The sequence below is a fragment of the Stegodyphus dumicola genome, chromosome 10 (assembly GCF_044657685.1).
Source record: "Stegodyphus dumicola isolate Sdum_Otavi_A_Nest chromosome 10, ASM4465768v1".
In the NCBI taxonomy this organism is placed as follows: Eukaryota; Metazoa; Arthropoda; class Arachnida; order Araneae; family Eresidae; genus Stegodyphus; species Stegodyphus dumicola.
The window spans coordinates 123,506,602-123,525,699 of NC_140777.1; the positions used below are offsets into that span (position 1 = coordinate 123,506,602).

A 19,098-nucleotide genomic window follows, 5' to 3' on the forward strand; every position below is an offset into this window, starting at 1 on the left:
AAGATCTTCAAAATAACTTATTTATTTTCTTATATCAAATTTGTTATTTTTATTTTTATCAACACTTACATTAATTTACACAATTTAATTTCATTTATGAAAATCCTATTACCCATTTAACTGGAATCACCTGTATATTAAATTTGTGTACTTACTGAGTTTTGTACAATACTCACCTTATTTTATTTATGAAATGTGGGCAATTAAATTGGAATAAGACTAGCAAATCTTTCATGTCGTGGAATAGAATAATAAATAGAACAGAAGATGCTTGAAAATGTTTAACTTCTTGAACAATAGTTTAATGTAGACCAAAGGATCATTAATTATAAACAAAGATATACTAATATTTTTATTTAATAATAATAATAATAACTCTATGAAATTGCAAGCTGAATCCTGATATTTTGCATATATTTCTGTTCCTTTAATCTTTGTTATAAAAATCACATGAGGCTAACATTTTTTAATTTTGTTTAATGTACAGGGAAAATGATATAGCGATTTTAATAATTTTTATATGAGGAAAAAATAAATAAATAATGTAAATAAATAATTATATTTTATATTTTTTCTGAAACAGTTAAAGACATTCTTAATATGGAGATCTACAGAATAAGTACAAGGGTCCAGTTAAATGAACTCAAAATTTACGCTAACTTATAAATTTAGTTAATTTTACGCTAACTTATAAAAATTAACCGGATTTACGATTATACACTGAGCATGCGCATACACAGACATTTCTATTTTTCGTAGAAAAATTGAATTATTACCTTAATACAGAGATGCTGTGAATATAAATTTATATAATGCAAAAGTAAGTTCATTTCATATGCTAATTTAGAGGCATTCATAATATGTTTAATTATAAAGAGAAAAAAAAAAAAAAAAAAAGCGTTGCAATTCTTGTTCACTGAGCAATGGCAAAGCAGACACTTTCTACTTCTGGTTGTGGCGGGATATTTGTGAAGTCAGCAATGGCGGTCGCAAAGAATACTGTTTGTTCGTGGATTGGCGTTCGTGACTGAATCCATCGATGTTACTAATTATTTGAAGAAAGTAAGTGAATATTTTATATTTTCAGTGTTTAATACTCATACTTTCTTCACCTATATAAAATTTTATAAATAGCATCTGTGTAGGAAATGTGATTTTCCATGTGTTGTTCTTTTGTGTACGTGCCTAATGATTCATTTTCAGGATTTGGTACTGTTAATGACAGAATACCAAATCAATAAATTGAAAAAATTTTGCACTAGTCTGTTTCTTACTGTTTGTGTCACTCCTGTTTGTATATGTCTCACCTTTTTATAGTTATATTATTTTTACTCAAACGTTTTAATATTTATCTTAAAGCATACTGTAATTAAGCAGGAAATAGCTTTTAATGGAAAAAGAAAGGCAATATTAACATGACTAATTGTTCAGAAATCTGTTCTGGAAATATTATCTACCTTATACCAAAAAATAAACCATGTAACTTTCATTTATTTATGAAAATCAAAATTTTTTTATTTGCTTAGTGTTTTCCCTAAAAATAATTTAATTTCTAATTTTTGAATTTAGTTTTATAAATTTGCTTTAATATATAATCTTTAACTCAAAGATATTGTGCTATTAAAACAGGAAATTTTATGGGATAGAAACACAGGTACTTTGTTCCAAATCTACTGAATTTTAATGCACTTGTAATTACTGAAATACATCCTTTCATGAATAATAAGTAAGTCATAAGTCCTTTCATGAATGCATTTCTTTTTTGTTTGTTTGATTTTGTTGTTTTAAAAGATAAAAAAAAGAAAGAAAATAATAGTTAAAGAAAGAAAATAAAGTAAGAATGCTTTACTTTCAGTTTTGAATAAATTTATTACTATTTACTGCAGCTTCAGGTTTCTCTAAACATAATTTTCGAAGTCAAAACTTGATAGTTATGTTGATTATTAGACTTGCATGAAAAAATTTATTGAAAAGTTAGTATTTAATTTAAAATACCTTAAATTATTTGAATTATATTTTACTAAATCATGTATTTTGATATAACTAGATAGTTAAAAAAATGAAAATTGTAAATGTGCAGAAATGCTTATATAAAACCAAGAAATTGTTTTATATTTTTGTTTCTTTTTCCCTTGTAAATTAAATATATATATATATTACAGTCTGGGGAGTCAGCACCCTGCTGAATTGTAGTAAACGAGACGTCCAATATACTAGACCATCAAAGACGCAGATTTGGATTTTCTATTTCATAGTTATTGAAATCATAATGGTATGTTTGTTTAAATTACCTCTATGAATGTGATAAAAATAAATTCTGATAAGCTAAGAAATGATTTATTTTCTATTAATTATGAACTGTAAATAATGTAACCAATTTTCTTCATAGTATTTACTAAACATTTTTTTTTTTAAAAAAGGGAGGTAATTTTATTCATACAATTATTGCACAGTGAGATACCTAGAAATAAAACATTTCAGGAATTTTCACTCAGTATATCTTGATATGTAAAATCTTGTTGTTCAACGCCATATTACTTTTTCACAGGAAAGTAATTTTATTGATCTAACATCTGCATAAATCAAACTTTTTTAAGAATGATTACAGTTTCTAAGCTAACTTAAAATTTTCAGATTTAGAAAATATATGTTTAATGTAGCATTAGTTTTCCATGGAATAGAAAAGGTTTTAAAAATGTTCAGTTGTTAAAGGGAAATAATATAAATGAGGTTGTCCTGATATAGTTTCAGCTGGAAATGAAACTGAATTTTCGGATAGTGAAGATGAAATTCTCTGCATTTAAGAATTCTAATAAAACTGATTAATGTAAATTCTCTGCATTTAAGAATTCTAATAAAACTGATTAATGTAAATCATATGATTCATGTAGGTATTCTTGTGTTATCAGGACCAGATTCAGAAATGTGTGTCTATATGCATGCATTTTTAAATGTAGGTGCTCGTGTGTGCATGTGTATATTCTTTGTGTATACTCATACACATATATGCGCATACATGCATATACACATGCTTACATATCTACAGTGGAACCTCGAGATACGAGTTTAATTCGTTCCAGCATTCAACTGGTATAGCGAATTTCTCGTATTTAGAAACAAGCTTCGCCATTGAAAATAATGGAAATTCAGTTAACCCGTTACACACCCCAAAAAATATCAACATTTTAATATCAAGTCAATTTTTCCTAATAAATAACACTGGTAAATAATATAACCATAGTTTAACTTTCTTACCAACCTTTTAACTCCTTCTCATTAATCCACACCAACAACAGCTTCTCAACATCTAGGAGTACTTTTATGGTGCTTGGAAGCAATGATAATTCCTTTGGCTAAATCAAGTTTCTTAATTTCTTCCTGCTTCTTCAGAATAGTGTAGATTTTCGATGTTGAAAGGCTGCAAGTCTTCGCCAATTCCATCACCATGCTTATGTTTATCTATGATTTCTTTCCTGATATCGATGGCCATGGTCTCCTTATTTTTCTTTGCAGCTTTATCTGAGGCAACAATCTTCTTGCGAGGCATCTTGAAATAATTATTTTCACATTAAATGTCAAAACAATTAACTTACAAGTGCACAAACACGTATATAAAAGAATACTGAGTGATCTGACGAGGGGATTCCCAGAGTTGAGCCAGATAGGGAAATGGCGCCACCCATAACAACAGCCTTGCTCATTGCTCGTTACTCGAGTCAATGCTCGTATTTTGCTCATACTTTCCTCGTATCTCGAGGTTTTATTGTACATTTCTGAATCCCGTCCTAATAACAGAGGAGTACCTTTGCCAGTATTGCAACAGAGCTAGAATGAATTATTATTGTGTTAAATATGTGGAAAATGCTTAAAGTACTGTTATTTTCTAAAAATATTCTGTATGTCTATTTTTTACAAGAAGAAAAAATAGCTAAAAGCTGTTAATTTATTTATTAGTCCAAAGGGGCTTTGTCCCTAAAGGACAATTGTTTTTGTTTTGCGTTGGTTCACTATAAATATCCGTTTCACTTTTCAAACTGTTCCCACCAAATGTTAAGAGTCCCTAGTGTGGGATTAATACTCTCTATCTTAGTGCCCTCTATAACCTATGTTAGGGTTAACCTGTATAACCTACAAGAATTGCCAGTGATATGTTACGTAAGGCGTTAAGTTCGAACAATGGCTAGCTCAGAAGGGATTCGTAAGTCATCTACCGGATGAATTAACAGCTATCTTGTCATAAATGGAGCACTTCATTTAAACTTAAGCAAAAAGGTTTATTTACACATAAAGACAAGTTAAAAGAATAAAGAGTATTTATCTAGCTACAATATCTATCTAAGCACATCATGCAAACATCGTGCTTAGCTAACTGAACCGCAACAGTTCCGTTCTCCTCTGGCGTCCCATGACATCAGTCTCTATCTGGCTTTTTATTCACTGGCGCAGTGATGTCATTCCCAACATCCTCCCCCCCTTTGAGTTGCTGGATAGCTACTCAAAACATTCAAGTCTATCAAGTTCAGTCTAAGTGGCATCTTAACAGTTCTACCAGCTCGTGTCTTTATAATCTTAGAACTGTCACATACATCGGAAACATCAGTTGAGTCTGGAGATCGGGGTGACCCAGAAATTTCTGAATGATGAGAGGTACGCAAGTCGTCTCCACGATGAGAAACTGAAGATTTTACAGCAGATTGATGTTTTTGAGGATCACTTGAATGACATGAACCTGACAAATCATCATCTTGGATTTCTAGAGGAAACACTCGTTGTATCGGACGTACTAAATTGTTAGTTTGCGTTCTTAATATAACTGTTCTCACTTTACCGTCTTTTCCTGGAATCAGTTCCGTAACCCTGGCTAAAGGCTAATTCAATCTCTTCTTGATATCATCTCCTTTCAACACAACGTCATTCACTCGAATATTTGGAAATTGTGAATTTTGCTGTCGTTTCTGAATAAGTAGTCCTAAATATTCCTTTCGAAAACATACTCGGAGATCTTCCATTAATTTTGCACGAAATCTGATCCTTTTCCTGAGATGATTGGTGTCTACTGTGTCTATATCAGTTACATCTAAATTGGATCTATCGGTCAAAAACGTGGCAGGTGTACGTGGAACTAAGTCTTCTGTATCTTCGGATAAATACATCAGGGGTCGCGAATTTACTACCCTTTCACATTCGCACATAAGTGTTTCCAGTTCTTCATAGGTAAGAACAACTCTGCCCAATGTTCTCCTAAGGAGTTCTTTGACTACTTGAACAAGTCTTTCCCACCATCCGCCCCACCAGGCAGCGGTGGGGGGATGAATTTCCATTCGATCTTCTGTATTTCTGTTTGTCGAGTTAGTTTACTCCAATCAATTTCTAACAAGTTATTATAAGCTCCCCTAAAGTTTGTACCGTTGTCTGTATAAACCACTCTAGGTCTTCCTCTTCTAGCAACAAAACGTCTAAATGATAACAGAAAAGCATCAGTGGAAAGCGATGTTATTAACTCTAAATGAATTGCTCTATAAAGAGCACACGTGTAGAGAACTATCCGTACTTTGTCCCCATGATATACAAATAGGGGACCAGCCAAGTCAGTACTAACTACAGTCAAAAGTCGTTAATTTGGACACCCGTAATCCGGAATGATCTATAATCCGGACCTCAAAGCTAAAATCTTTCTGCGCATGCGACGCATAGACACATGCGCATAGGCGTTTTACTCGTGCGCGCAAGGCATTTACGACTGCGCATATGCATCTGCGCAAGTGCAGAATACATTTTCGTGCGCGCATTTAATGTATAACGGATGGTATAAGCTAAAATTATCTAATTATCTATTTCAGTTAATGTTGATAATTGCGTTGTTCCTTAATCTTCAAACTGGATCCGGCTTATTATTTTTTGCAGACTGTAAGAGCAATTTTCTAAAAGTAAGCTTGAACTTTCGATTATGTCAAATAGAATTTCCGATGCTGGAGCTCCCAAAGGATCTAGAAAATGAAAGTATGTTTCGATGTCCATCAAACAAAAAACGAATTGCTACAAAAAATGGATAAAAGCATATCCTTTGTTTAGCTAACCGTTCCGAAATCTGTTTATCAATTTCACGCTGCTCTGCGTGGGGGGGGGGCACAAGTTGCCCCGATGTGATGAACATGAACTGGAAGTTGATCTGTCAACACTATCGTTATCTTCAGGGCAGATGTTTTTATTTTAGTCGGCTTATAATTCCTTACTAAATGTAGTATTTAGTTTCGATGTACTCCGTCTTTGATATGATTTAAATCAAATTCCTCGTCATTATAAATATCACGAATACAAATCACATAGTTTTCTGGTTGCAATGTTCTAATTTCGGCTATGCGTAAGGTATGCTTTACGCATCCGCGCGTTAAAAGAAATGTTTAATAAAGTAAACAAATAAATATTAGGCTTCTTTTTTGGTAAATTTGGATACCCTTTAGATCATAATTGCTCATTATTTTATAAATTACGGTTTCATATTTTTAATTTTATCATTTCTGCATGCCATCTTACCAGATTTAAACTGATGATCTATAATCCGGAAAAATCGATAATCCGGAATCGCCGTAGTCCCAACGAGTCCGGATTAAAGACTTTTGACTGTACTTCGAAAGCTGCTGCATTTTCCACTCTATCAGCAGAGAAAGAAACTGGTTCAGTGATGAGAGATTTAGTTTTGTATCGTCGACATTTAATACAGTCCTTCAGAACACTATGTATCGCTCTTCTTCCTCTTGTAATCCAGTACTTTTCACACAATATGCTTAGTAATATCTGGGTTCCAGCATGACAGTTTTCCCGGTGAAAATATTCAATCAGTCTTTGAGTAAAGATATATATATATCAGAAAGAAGAATAGGTGAAATGAAGAAAGGCTTATCTATGCGTTCAGTAATTCGAGTTTTAACTCTGATAATTCCGTTCACATCTTTGAAAACACACAAGTTCCAAATAGAGGTTTCACTAGGAAAAAATTGAGCATGCACATTACGAATAAGCAGAATTTCAGCATTTTCAATCTAGTATCATGACGCGATCTTACATTACTGATAAATCTCAATATCCATGCAACCATTCTAACTATTGAATGGAAATTTGAGAATATAATGGCATACCACGGGACTCTCTCTTCCGTCAAATTAATATTACATAACCTAACCTTTCTCTATTCAAGTGTTATTTCGGGTGTTTCTGTTATCAATATTTCGGTGTCAGGCCAGTTGTCTCTTGCTAGCAACAACCATGCCGGGCCTTTCCACCAGCAGGATTCTAACAATTTCTTAGGGGAACACCCTCACGAAATCAGATCAGCGGGATTCATTTTCCCTGGCACATGTCGCCATTCATTATTAGGAAACAGATTATTTATTTCTTTTACTCTGTTCGAGATGAAAACTGTCCAATCACCACGTTCTTTTAACTAGTATAAAGCTACCCTAGAGTCGCTCCAAAATATTGTTTTAATCTCATGGACATTTAAAATCTGCTTCACTGAATATGCCAACCTGGCACCAATGCAACAAGCCATTAACTCTAACCTAGGGATCGTTACTTTCTTCAAAGGTGCAACTCTGGTTTTTGCTATAACAAAGTAAATTTTTACCCCTTGAGAGGTTCTCGTTCGAAAAAAAAAATACAGGTGGCATATGCCTCTTTGCACGCATCTACGAAAACATGCATCTCAGTGGAATCATTTATTTCAACATAACGTGAGATTTCGATATCTCTTAATGAATCTATTTCTCTAAACCATCTTTTAAAGGACATTTGAATATTATCTGGTAAGGGAGTATCCCACTTTAGATTTAAATTCCACGTTTCCTGCAATAAAAGCTTAGGTGGTAAGATTGCAGGACTCAACAAACCTATTGGATCGAATATTTTCTGAACTGTAGCTAAAATGATTCTCTTAGTTAAACTCTGATCTTCACTTACAAGACCAAAGTTTAAATTACACTTAAGAGCGTCCTTATCAAGATCCCATAAAATTCCCAATACTTTCATGACACCAGTACAATTAGAAACATACTTACATTTTATATAACTCTCCCAGTTTCTTAAGTTAAAGCAACCCCGTGACAAAATATCTTTTGCATTTACAATAAAATCTTCCTACTCCTCAATATTTGCAACACCAGAAACACAATTATCTACGTAAAAAGAATGTTTCAGCTTTTGTGCTACAGCATCAAATTCAGATGGTACATTATCTAATAAATGTGTAATTGAGGCTGCTAATAAAAATGGACTCGACTTTAACCCAAATACTCCTCTGCGATGTCGGTAAACAATCTGTTCACTCTCGGACGGATAAAAAAACCGCAAGAAAACTCTATGTTGAGGGGCTATACTTAGCATCAGAAATGCTTTCTCCATATCTGAAGATAATCCTATTAGATGAATTCGAAACCTATGAAGTATCTCTGGAATTATTTCTAATAAGTTCGGACCCTTATACAAAAGGTCATTCAAAGAGCATTTACCACTTTCTCGGGCTGACTCGTCAAAGACAGGTCTGATTTTTGTAGTGGTACTGTCCTTAATTACTGGCGGATGAGGTAAAAAATGTCCCGTCTCAGCATTATCAGTTACCTTTTCAATCATATTCAATTTTTCCCATTCCCGGAAAATCGTAGTATATTCTTCTAAAAATGCTTTATCTTGTGCTCGCTGGCACATCCTTTCGTGCTGCTTCCAAGTTAAATCTTTATTTGTCGGCAAATCGGCCACATCAGATTTAAAAGGTAAACAAAGTTCATATCTGCGGTCTGAAAGAATTTTCACATTATTTTTAAACTCTTCCAAAACTCTAGAATGTTCAAAATTCTTTCTATTATTTTCAATGGGATCTGAAATACCTATGGATTCTAAAGACCATAAATCTTTTATCGAATAATTACTAACATACAACGAAATTGCATTCAAAACAGTATCATCATTGCTATCTTCAAATGACTCATGCTTCCCAATTAACACATGTCCCAAACAAGTGTCAATCAAAAATAACCCTGACTCCAACCGAACAGATTTATTAGTAAATAAAGCGCCGACAATATCCGCTCCCAAAAGCAGATAAATCTCACGATCAGAAGAACCCAAATCAGACAAACTGACGCCTCTATCTTTCAGTTCATTAATAATTTTACTGTCGTTCACTTTTGGCACTGTGCCACAAATTTTGCTCTCGGAAAGTGCTTCGATTTGAAAGGAGAAAGTTTCATCTAATGCCGAAATCAACAAATTATAAACATTGTGAATCTGCATTCGCGTCTCTTCCAAACAAATAACAAATGCTTCAATTTAATTTGCCTTAATGGTTTTAAATTTAAATTCTCTACTAATTTTTTACTGACATACGAATGCTGAGAACCTGTATCCAATAATGTGCGTACTTTAACAGGGTTCGTAGCGATCCTTACAAGTGCTTATAAGTCCTTATATTTGAAAATAAAATATAAAGGCCCTTATAGGTGCTTACTTTTTCTTTAAAGCCCTTATTTTTTTGTTTTTAGTGCTTATTTTTTGCTTTTAGTGCTTTTTTTTTTTTTAATCCTTTGTTTTTAATGAACGCGCATTTTTTCCCCGTACCAAAGCCGAAACTAAATAAACAACTTTTCTAAATGCAACGTCAGATGGTGAATCATACTCCCGGAAATTGCCTTCCCCCCCTTCCTCTGCATTAACGTAACCTATGGTGCGCACGAGAGTACAGACAGGTGCACGTCGTTCTATTGGCCAAAGAATTGAAAACGGTAGAAAATTCCGGTACATTTAGTATTCTTTTCCTCCCACCCAAATACTGCACACGTTTGAATTTTTATCAAGATTTTAATAATTTGCATTCTCGTTTCGCGTGGTCAGTTCATATTCATGTTTATTATGATTGTTATGCTTATATTATGAGCATATGTATGAATATTTATAATAATACAGTTGCAGTAACTACTGAAGTATAGATAAACTTCCAAAAATGGGTGTGTTTTTACACAGATTAGCTTTCTAAGGAATAATATTCGGAATGGCTTAAATAAAAGGAAAGTAATCGAATAGTCAAAATAATTTCATTTTCTTTGTCAATACATTAATTATACAGTACGGAGGTTGGGAGTTTCTCCGCAAAATCTCTAATATTGAAGCAGCGGACTTTTTTTTTGTCACTGTCCAATCTGGATTGAATAGGACTAAAAGTTTTTGCGGTCTACCCAACCCAAGCGAAGATTGATTCTATTCCGGAAATTTAATACAGTCTGTTAAAATTAGAATCAGAAACAACCCAGATTAATAAGTCTCTTTCTTTCTCTTTTTTTTCCCCCTTTATTTAGTTCTTTATTCTCCGAATACCGGCAGGTGTTGATTCCGATTGCGTAAAATCACATATGGAAGAATTATGCCGCACGTATTGCACAATAACGTTTGCGGTATTTTGCATTGATAATTAATTTTGATGTTCAGTCTGAGATTTGTTTATGAACACTTAAAAGAGTTTTACTGTACTTTCTAAGCAGAATATTTCTCAGTTCCGTTGGTCTATTTTTATATGATGCACATATCGAAACGTCAAAATCATTTATTTGGCTGAGAAATCTAAAGAACGGCTACAATTTCCCTCACTCCTCTTTTTCCAGTTACTATCTGGAATATTCGGGAATTTCCGAGAATGCGGGTTAAGCTTTTACTGTTAAAGGATGACTGAAGGAAGCAATTTCCCGTCTTCTGATTTCAGAAACGTGCCTCTTTTTTACTTAAATTACTTTGCTTGGAATATATGTTAAGGGAAAACTGTTATGCAATGAAAATTTAGAAAATGTTCAGAATTTTGATTTAAGTTAAATTATTTAAATATTAATATGAGTGGAAAAATAAATTGTATTTATTATTAGGTGCCAAATGAATACAATTAATATGGCTTATTATTATTTATTTTCTATATTTTCAACTGAAATATCATTATTAAATCTTGTAATATAGTTTAGTTCTGCATAGTTTTTTTTTCTCTCATTGTAAACTAATTCTGTAAATTGAACTGTCATTTAAAATAAAAAAAAAAAAAAGTTAATTGTTTTCCGTTGTTGAGGTAATGCACATTCTCTTAATAAATATTGCATTGCTCATATTTTAAATTACAAGTCTAATTTTTCTTTTAAGGTTATGCAGTTGTGTATAATGTAATTAGACAGGTGCTTATTTTTTCCTTAAAATGTGCTTGAAAAGTGCTTATAGGTGCTTACTTTTTTAACCAAAATGTGGCTATGAACCCTGTTTAAGCTCAACATTCTTAAATTTAATTTTAACTATTAGAGTCATTAAATAAACATTTTCTATTTTACAGTTATTAGTTAATGTACTGGTTTTAGTTACGTCCCTTTTAGACTTTTCATTTGTGCCTTTTTCTTGGCGATAGGGACACATTAAAGAATAGTGATGTTTATTACAGTGCATGCAAGAATTTTTTACTTGACATGTTTTAAAAGTGTGTCCAAATCTGAAACATCCAAAACAGCCCCCTTTTTTAATTAATATATTTTTCTTAGCTTCTAATGTCATATTTCTAGCAGAAAAACATTCTTTAGTTGGGTGTCGTTTTTCACAAAAAAGACAGTTAAAATTGCACTTACCTGGGGTCTCAGAATTTGATGTACTTACTAACGCAGCTGCGGTGCTTTTTCTTGGCGATAGGGACACATTAAAGAATAGTGATGTTTATTACAGTGCATGCAAGAATTTTTTACTTGACATGTTTTAAAAGTGTGTCCAAATCTGAAACATCCAAAACAGGCCCCTTTTTTAATTAATATATTTTTCTTAGCTTCTAATGTCATATTTCTAGCAGAAAAACATTCTTTAGTTGGGTGCCGTTTTTCACAAAAAAGACAGTTAAAATTGCACTTACCTGGGGTCTCAGAATTTGATGTACTTACTAACGCAGCTGCGGTGGTGAAATCTAAATTTTTATTTAGTGTATCTTTTTTCTTAGAAATATGATTAGAACCAAACCCAGTGCGGGCTAACACGACCATCTCTTCTCCTTTCACTTCTTGTTTCAGAAAATTCATCAAATTCTTAAGGCATCGGTCATCAAGCTGAGGTGCTTCTTTTAAATTTCTGTTTCTCTTCCAAGCAATTAATACTTCTTCAGACGGGCAGGATTAGGATTCAACTAAAGGCGTTAAGAAATCACCATACTTCTCTTGCGTTCTTCCAAGACTTTCCAAAGCTCTAATCTTGGTTTCTAAATCATCGTAGAGAGTGGGAAGGTCCGTCTTCACACGTCCACTGCTTGCATTATGCATAACCATGCTTAGAAGATCTCTGACGTATATCTGTACAAGTAAGTCTTCTCTTCCAAATCTCTCTCGAAGCTGGGCGATTGCTTTCGGATAATTCGACACCGTTGCCGGAAAACTCTCCACTACCCGTGCGGCTTTGGACTGAGGAACAACTGCTTGCAGGAGGTACTGGAATTTATCTTCATCTGGAATCGTCGGATCTTCATGGATCTTCAAAAACTGGCTTCAAAACGTCAAAAATTCTTTTGCTTCGCCGTTGAATTTCTTTAGTTTGATCTTCGGCAGTTTAAATTTGTGCTTCTCTGGTAATTCAGTAGGTAAAGGATTCTTCAACAGCTTTTCGATTTGAGAACACAGTTCAAAATATTTATCTCTGTAAGGTTCAGACGAAATAAAATCTTCTTCATATAGCTTATCAGCTTCTTTAGATTGTAGAATTAGCGACATTACTTCCTTTTGGCAAATTTCAAGTCGATTAAACTTGTCTCTAAGCTGTTGTTCCAGAATCGAAAGTAGCTTCAAATCAGGAATATTTGATTTCAGTTCTGCATCAATTTTTTTTGCACATGTGGTAAAGGAAGTTCTTAGACATTTTCTTTCGGTTTTCAGCTGTGTAAGCTCCATTTTAATTTTATTTTAGCTTTTATCGTGCCCCACATCTTGGCGCCACAAATGATACTTTACGTAAGGCGTTAAGTTCAAACAATGGCTAGCTCAGAAGAGATTTGTAAGTCATCTACCCGATGAATTAACAGCTATCTTGTCATAAATGGAGCACTTCATTTAAACTTAAGCAAAAAAGGTTTATTTACACATAAAGACAAGTTAAAAGAATAAAGAGTATTTATCTAGCTACAATATCTATCTAAGCACATCATGCAAACATCGTGCTTAGCTAACTGAACCACAACAGTTCCGTTCTCCTCTGGCGTCCCATGACGTCAGTCTCTATCTGGCTTTTTATTCGCTGGCATAGTGATGCCATTCCCAACAGCCAGTTTAGGCGAGATATCTAGGTAGTCATCATAATACGTACCTTATTTTTTATTATTTTTAAATTAAATTGAAAGTAATAAACTAGTTTTCAAGAATGGAGTTAAACTAGATTTGCATTCAACTCTGTTTTATTGTGTTAATGATATTTTGCTGTAACAAATATGAATTTTTTTGTTTAAGTATAATAATTTAAAATGTTTTTTCTAGAGAATGAAGTACTGCCACTAAGTCGTATTGGATATGTTACAAGGTAATTTTCTATTCTGCATTAAATCAGTCTTTATGTCCTGTTACAGATATATTAGCAGAAATAAAGAAAACCTGACATTCAAAAAGAAAAAGAATAACGTTGAATGTAATATATTAGATAGTTAACTGCAATTTGGTAGCTCATTAATAATCTTGCACATATTGAATATGAATAATTTTGACAGTTACCGGTATTTTCAATAGTATAAAATTAGGCAAGAAAGCAGCTTTAGTTTAGCACCGATTTTAAATACAACTCTCTTAATTTCGAAGGTGATCCTGCACACACAGGTCCTGTGTAATAGAAGGCTCGCCAACGGCCCAGCTTCGCTGTTGAAGTCGCTGAACACTGGTAGTTCGGTTCGATGTTTGAATCCCGTGAACGGTCTGGCTGCATTGCCGTTTCCATGGTTTACCCATGTGTAACATATATACGAGCCAGTTTCCCTTAGAAAGTCCTTTACGAAGGCATTCCTCACCTTAGGCAGATAGCCCTATTGTGCTTTGCAGTAATCAAATAAACAAAACCAAACCTGTTACAGATGTATTTTTATGTTACTAAAATAGTAAAACTTTAAACTAAACTGGATGGCACAAACAGCCCTTAGAGAGCCATGGCTGGCAATGCCTTGATATCTACTTCTAGATGGTGAGCTCTGTGGTGTTTGTGCATAAGTTGTCAGCTTGTTGCAGGCCCCCTGGTATTAAGTCCCAAATGGAACTTGGCACTAATTTTATCGACCCACTCAAGGGATGAAAGGCTATTTCAACCTTGCCCGGCCTGGGAATCAAACGCTGGACCTCTAGTGCTGCTGCGTGATACACTAGCCACTGTGCTACCAAGCCTCCCTAAAATAGTAAATTTATGAAAATTATAAAAAAAATTTCAAAATATCGGGGTACTTTTCCATTTCAAATCTTGTCAAGCAGACTTTATTGCCGACAACACGCAGTATACACATAAAAAATGTTAAGAAATGTTAGTTCTAAGAAATTTTTATTTTAAAGGCATAAACATTTTAATATCGTTTAAAATTTTGTAAAATGATAATAAATAAAGACAATGAATTTGTAGAAAGACATTAATTTGTATTTGTAAAAAGAGATTAATTTAAGAATTTACTATGCTTTCATGGTACAACATTCTGATTCGCCGTTTCATATCACGTGACCCCAAGTGATCTCATCTCACGTTAAACTACACTAATTCTCTCAGTAATTATCTACATTAATTTCAAGTTCAATCTTAATTTGGAATACAAGTTCAAATGCAAGAATTATTTCATTTCGTATGAATAGCTTACTCAAATTATGTAAACTTTACTTTGCTAGTGCATTCTCATTAGAATTGATGAATTTAACCCTTGATTTTGCCTTTTCTATATTTTGGAGTGAGTGTGTGATTGCATCCTAATTGATTTAATTACTGCAAATGGCCTTAGGACATATAATTGAACTATCTGGTAAAAATTCTATGTAACTGTATCCCAGTATTGAAAGAAACATTCAATCTGATAGAAATAGCTGCGACGTGTTTTGAAAATGAAACGTAAAAGGTTACCAGCGAGGGTATTCTGTTTGGCATTGGTTGTACCATTTTGGGCGACTTTATCGCTTGCACCGGCAAAATGGAAAAGTACTAATATTGGTTTGACAAAGGTAAGATGTAATTGAATTTAATAAGTTGGAAATGCTGTCTGTCTTTCTATAATCTGATTTATCATATTTAGTCACATATTCTATCCCTCTTTGCACTATAGTATATAATTCAAAGGACTTATCAGTTTCAGCAATATTTTTTTTTTTTTTTTTACCAGTATACATTTTTACCATAAGTTTGTTTCTAAATCATATCCTAAAAAATTAAGGAGTAAAGTACACAAAGAAGGAAAGTATGCAAGTAAATAATGGCATTTAGTGTTGTTTATGTGTATAATATTTGTACTAGATTGTAGTTAGTGTTGTTTATGTGTCTAATATTTGTACTAGATTGTAGTTAGTGTTGTTTATGTGTCTAATATTTGTACTAGATTGTAGTTAGTGTTGTTTATGTGTCTAATATTTGTACTAGATTGTAAAAGTTATAAAATTCTATTAGCTTTTATTCTTTTTTAAATTGAGATGCTTCTTTGCACCCAAATGTTTAAAGCCTTCCAGAACTGGTACTTTGATCTAACTTCTATTCCTAATAAATAATCCAGCTGCATACAGTTTACTCAATTTCTGCCATGTGTAAGGTAAACAGTATTAGCTTTTTTTAAATATATCTTTTACAACTATTCCACCAGGTAAATTTCTTTCATATTTGCCTTAATTGAATCATCCTGCTAATTAAGAATTTATTAAAGTTAATATGTTACGTTAAGTTTTTGTGTGCATAATTCATTTTAAGTATGTGCAAGCAAATGCATACATTAACAGTTACGTAGAATTATGTTTTGGGTATCAAATTCAGAAATTTTTGGGCTGTTTTTAGAAGATTTATTAATGATTTATACCATATTAGTATTGGTAAAAAAATTCTGTGGCTTTTATATGAGAGTATATATTTTAAAATAGCTGCATGATATGGTCGAGGTAAAAAGCTTCATGTGGATCATAAATTAATATTACGTGGGAATTTTTCATTTATTTAATAAAGAAAATATTCAAGCCACAATTAAATTTTTTTTCACTGGATTATTTGCATACAAAGTTTGCAGCAAATATTTCCTGCAACAGAAGTGACAATTTTTATTTTGCCAAGACAGGAAATTTAGTTAGTGAAAGCAGTAACCCTATTTTGGGATGTTAAATAGGAAGGGAAATTTTTGAATTTAAATTGATTTTTGAAGGAAGACTTCATTTAGTCTTGCTATCATTGTGTGTGGCTTTTAACTTTTTTATGGTATTTATAATTTTATTGTTATTCAGCTTTCTGTTTGCTTAGAATGCACATGAATGTAGACTTGAAATATTTTATATTGCAAACTGAGATGTCCAGCTGCATACAGCCTGTTAATGCGTATACATATGTTAATGACATGTATATTCTTGTCCAGGCTTTCTTATCTTATCTAATCATTATTTCCTATCTTGTTCATTTGCGGTTTTGCGGCTGAGGATGGTGGTTCGGTAAATCCATCGAAACTAGTCCTGTGAAAAATTTGTAAATATAACGCTGATTTTTGTTGTTTGACTTCTGAATTAGTATTTATTCAGCGTGTTATTGTGTCTTAATTGAGATGTCATTGTTAGCATAATTAAAGATTTATGTTCTGATTTTGGAGGAATTTACTGATAATACTTTTGATTGTGTATTGGCTTCTGGTTTATTGAAATGTGTAAAATAGCCTGTTAATGCGTATACGTATGTTAATGACATGTTTATGAAGTATTCTGTTATATGTATATAGTGTTGTGATTAGTTTTCTGCTTACTCTTTATTTAAGAAAAAGTTATCTGTAAGAAAGCGAATATTACTATATGTAGGAGTAAAATTGGAAAGGCTAATGCAACATAATTAATACAAAATTAAATTTTTTCTCGTGTACTTAAATACAAACACAGCCATTAAAGACTTTCTTAACCTTGCAATTCTAAACAAATCTTTAGGTATTTTTTACTTGAAATTATAGGCATTGTGTAAGGTATATAATTGAAGTTTACTGTGTGATAGTATGAACTTAAATTTTTAATTACTGAAATGTACATTTTTAAATATGAAACACTCAGTGCATTTTATATGCATCTTTTAATACTTCAACTATATTTAAAAACTGAAAACATCTGAAGTTTGAAATTATTACAAATTTTTCTTTTTCTTGTTTAGGAGCTGTTCTCAAAACATTGGGTGACAAATAATTCACTTTTACAAAAATCGAGCAGGATATTAAAGACAGCGAACTATAGAACAAATATGGCGAAGTTGGATGAAATCTGTGTTGAATTTTATTATTGAAAAATTATGCTCTTCAGATTTAATGTTGGTTTTTATTGTTTAACAGTAATTGCAGTTTTCGAATACCTGTAAAATAAACCTAATTCTTAAATTAATTTCATGTGTATTTCTTTTGCAAGTATTACAGTTCATAATACTTCAAACAACTTGAAATTTGATACTTGTGTTAATTTATGTGGGATATGTTCATAATAATTTTATAATTTAAATAACTCATTGTCATCATATGAGCATAATCTAAAATGCACAGCATTTGACAACAAATTAATAAAAAATTAGCCAACTTCTAATTGCTTTCTTTTGTCCAGTTGCCTCCTTTTAAATCATTTAATACCATAAAGCTGTTTGATGAAAAAAAATACAGTTGTTTACTAGATTTAAATTTATGAAATGAATTTAGTAAACAAAAATGTAAATGAACAATAGCATTAATTGATTTCAAACATTGATGTTTACAAAATTTAGTGCATATTTTGTAGTCACTTTGAAATGAAATATTAAAAGTGATTTTCAGCCTTTAAGTGTTACATAATTTTTTAATAGAATTTTTTTTTTCATTTATTAGGGCATTTAAATTTTCCAGTTATATATATTCCATATTGCTGTACATAACTAAAAGACAGATATGTAAAAATTTGATATAAAAATGACATTTTACCTTTTAATCATAGCATGCAGAAAGTTTTTGCATAGATTTATATAAAAAATATGAGATTAAAATAAGTACATTTTATGAAAAATGCAGTGAAAAGGTAACTGGAGATTTATGCAAATTGACATTTTTTTGTAAAAAATTTGCATTTATACGCAGTAATGTGGAGAAGACATCGGATTAAATTTTTACCAGTCATTCGCATATGCAAAGAAAACTGCGAATGAACAGCAGTCTCTCGCGTAAATATACCTAAATTTTACGTAAAATTTACGTATTGTATAACATAAAAATGTACGTAAATATATAGTAATTGCCACTGGACACGTTTTATGATATTTTTACGTTCAACTTGAACATTTTTTATACGAAAGGCCATTCGTAAATTGCACGTATTTTTCTTGTGCAATTTACGAATGCATGCTGCCTGGGTTGCATATATTGGCCTTTTTAGTAAAACCCCAAGCATAAGTACTAACTAATGAATTTAAAAATAAACGGTAATCAGTTCCTAATTTAACATAGATCATCAGTCCTTAGTCATAAATAACGTCCACTAGCGATCGGGCAGTAACGTCACTGAACACTAGTAGTTTGATCTGGAATTGAATTTTCCCACTTGTATCGTAAATACAAACAAGTTTTCTTTAAAAAGTCTTCCAAGAAGGCATCCCTTCCCATACAGAGAGAGCTCTCCTTTGTTTTAATTAACCGTACTCGTAAATAACAAATTGTTTTCCCATCCAAAGTCCTCCGTGAAAGTTACAGTTGTCTATTTTTATCTGAGCATCTAATTGTGTAATTTCAAATCTTGATATAGACAAATGATCAGAAATCCTTATTTCCTTTTTTGAAATTTTTTGCATCACCCAGATCACCATCATATTTTTTCCACCTCTGCATAATGCTTGTGACGATTTTATAAAAAGCTATTTACATTTTTTCCACTCACA

At 32.2% G+C, this 19,098-nt stretch overlaps 1 protein-coding gene and 1 long non-coding RNA gene across 4 annotated transcripts in view; both read left to right on the plus strand.

Moving 5' to 3' along the window:
• LOC118198543 (ribosomal protein S6 kinase-like 1) overlaps positions 1–19,098 on the plus strand; it is a 190,397-nt gene that overhangs the window by 49,499 nt on the left and 121,800 nt on the right. The window lies entirely within an intron of this gene.
• Positions 1,830–17,809, plus strand: LOC146995087 (uncharacterized). The gene is made up of 3 exons (XR_015043691.1): positions 1,830–2,272; positions 13,512–13,554; positions 17,365–17,809. It is a non-coding gene; the product is annotated as an uncharacterized LOC146995087 (long non-coding RNA).